We start from the raw sequence: 3,330 nt of genomic DNA, 5'->3' as shown, positions 1-3,330 counted from the left end.
CATAGCTCACTAAAACCCATTCTTCTCATAATACTTATAAGATAGCTCCACTCTATACGATCATATGCCTTTGTCATATCTAACTTAATAGCCATGAATCTATCCTTTCCAGATCTTTTACAATTTAGGAAATGAATACTTTCATGAGCTATTAGAACATTGTCAAGGATTTGTCTTTGAGGGACAAACACGGACTAGTTCTGGCTTATACAAAGGCTCAGTACAAGTTTAAGTCTGTTAATAAGGATTTTTGCAATTATCTTATACACCACATTATAGAGTCTGATAGGCCTATACTAACTCACTCTAGTAGGAGACTCAACTATAGGGATGAGATTTGATAAGTGCATATTTTACATATTTTAAGTGTATTTTATTATTTAGTTTTGGTGTATTTTAGTCATGCTTTTAGCTAATTAATTAAGTTTTTAGTAAAAATATACATTTTTGTGGTTTAAGTGATAAAAATTGCATTTCCATGGATTTTAATGGTGAAAACTTCATATTTTTGTAGGTTTAATGATTCAATCATCAAATGGCATGATTTGAGAAGATAATTAGATGATTGATGATGATTTGAAGTGATATAAAAAAAACATGAAGTGCAAAATACTCAGAGGATGAAATGCAAGTTAGATAGCTTTGACATCTTTTGGTATTTTGGCTATATCTTGAGCTACACGCACTGGATTGAGGTGATTCTTATACCATTTTGAAGTTAAGAGATAGATCTACATCTAGTATGAAGATATCGAAGTCCAGTTTAGTTATTTTTATTGTCAAAAAGGCAAAATACAGAAGTGCATTTGCATGGTTGAAAGTTGAAATAGAGCCTTGACCAGCTGAGGGTATTTTAGTTATTTCTTGGTCCACAAAACTCCAAATTGGATAATTCTTGAAGCGTTGGAAAGTTAACACGAAGAGCTACAACTTTCATGTTAAGAGCTAGTTCGGCCTCAATTATTGAGAAAATATCAGTTGAAATGGTACTAAATTCGCAGAGGTGAATACGCGAGCTGTCAATACGTGACCTTAAGTCGAGTATTCCTGAGGTCGCATATTGTAGCCATAATTCTGCAACTTACTCAGCCACATTCTATTTTTACACTACTTTCCAGCTCTACTCCAGACAAGAATTTCGACTGCACATGGTCAAGGGATATTTTGGGAAGAGAAAAGGAGTTTTATGTCTTGTCATTAACAACTTTTTGACTCTCTTAACACTAGAGAATTTAAAAATCATTAAAAAAAAGGGGAGAAAAGGGATTTTAGAGGAGTTATCTTCAGATTTTAGCATTGGAGCATAGTTTTAGTTTTGTCTTGTTCTCTTTAGTTAGAACATTGTGAGACCAATTGGAAACTTCATTGTACAACTCATTTTGTTGAAGAAATAGAAGATCATTGGGAGTTTCTTCACATTTTGGCTAAACTTTCTTTATCTATCTTTTGCTTGTGGTTCAATATGTGTTCATGCAATGAAGCAATGTTCTTTCTTATCATACATCATTTAAGTAGCTAAATTTCTAAATTTTGGGAGTAGATGAAACTTATGGTTATTTGATATGAATTGAATATGATTTACACTTGTTATGCCTTGTATTGACTTGTCTATTATGCATGCTTATCACTTGTTGTTGCTTGATCACCAATAGTAAGTTATTAGTTGTTATTATTCAATGAAGATTGGTAATAATGATGGAACAACATAATAGAGATTAAGTAGTAGACTCGTGAGAATAGAAATACACTTAAATGGATTACCCTTGCATTTCATGAAGGAAACAAAAGTAGATCTAGTTATTCACCATGAGAATAGGGAAAACTAGTCTAGTTTAGGTAATTTTATCATGAGACTGAGAATTGGTAATATTGGAAAGGAATATCTAGTTAAACAAGAGTTGTAATAAGAGGTAAATCTATTTACTTGTATCTTTTATGCCATAAGTGGGCTCTATATCCCTAGATTCAAGTATATAGTGAATTGTCTCTATTATTACCTTGCAAGTTATTTAGTTAAGACTATTTAGCTAGTAGTAATTACAACTTTTCTTACTTTAATTGATTATTAGTCTAAATAATAGAGTAAGTAAGGTCTTAGTACTTGTAAGTTGCTCCCTGTGGGATCGATCCGATATATGTCATAAACTACTAACTTGACTTGTATATTTGCAGTTAAACGGGTGTATTTCAGAATTAAACTTGTACTTATATCAAAAATCCGTCAAGTTTTTGGCGCCATTGTCGGGGAGCAGCAATATTAGGACCAAGCAAGCTTTATTAATTTAGACACTTTCTTTTAATTGTAGTTAAAACTTTTGTGTGGTCATTGTATAGATTTTTGTTTTAGTCATTTTTTAGTGTAACATTATTAACTTTGTTATTTTCTTTTTGTTTGTAGTGTATGCACCAAATTTTACGGGTAGTCACACCCTTTGATCCGAAAATTGAAAGGACATTGCATAGACAAAGAAGGCATACACTACAATAAGAATAAGAAGAGATGCAACAACAAATAGAGGGAATCGTTATAGAGCTGCCTTTTGAGGATGAAATGGCAGAAAATGATGCAAATAAGCGAGCTCTTAGAGATTTTGCTTCACCGGGAACCTAAGGATCTCAATCAAGTATAGCAGGGCCGACGGTAAATGTTAAAAATTTTGATATTAAACCATCATTAATTCAAATGGTTCAACAATCTCAATTTGGAGGTAATGCCGTAGAGGATTCAAATGCATACTTAACCACATTTTTGAAGATATGTGATACTATTAAAATGAATGGAGTTAGTGAGGATGCTATAAGGCTAAAGTTGTTCCTATTTTTTTAAGAGATAAAGCTAAAATTTGGCTGCACTCTCATGCTTCTAATACTTTCACTACTTGGGATGATTTGTCTAGAGCATTCTTGAATAAGTGTTTTCCACCGGATAAAACGGCTAAGTTTAGAATGGGCATTACTAGTTTTAGTCAACTAGAGAGAGAATCATTATATGAAACATGGAAAAGGTTTAGAGATTTGTTTCAAAAATGTCCACACCATGGACTTCCCGATTGGTTAATCATATAAATCTTCTATAATGGTTTATCCTTTTCAACTAAAACGACTATTGATGCAGCAACAAGTGAAGCTTTGATGGCAAAATCACTCCAAGAAACTCAAGGTTTGATAGAGGAAATGGTGGCAAACAATTATCAATGGGCTAATGAAAGAGGTAATCCAAGGTGCCAAGTAGGTATGATCGAAATGGATACTATCAATATACTTAGCGCCCAAATAAGTAATATAATGAAAGTGTAGACAAGTCGGATGTGGTTCAAATTTATCTAATGT

The 3,330-nt window shown here is 32.6% G+C and overlaps 1 non-coding gene across 1 annotated transcript; it reads right to left on the bottom strand.

Annotated features, from left to right (window-relative positions):
* Window positions 1-2,937: 2,937 nt before the first annotated feature.
* LOC113781781 lies at window positions 2,938-3,044 on the bottom strand. Its single transcript, XR_003469686.1, has one exon. It is a non-coding gene; the product is annotated as a small nucleolar RNA R71 (small nucleolar RNA).
* Window positions 3,045-3,330: the final 286 nt, after the last annotated feature.

Source organism: Coffea eugenioides, chromosome 8, assembly GCF_003713205.1.
Source record: "Coffea eugenioides isolate CCC68of chromosome 8, Ceug_1.0, whole genome shotgun sequence".
Taxonomy (NCBI): domain Eukaryota; kingdom Viridiplantae; phylum Streptophyta; class Magnoliopsida; order Gentianales; family Rubiaceae; genus Coffea; species Coffea eugenioides.
This window is presented reverse-complemented; position numbering and strand designations above follow the sequence as displayed.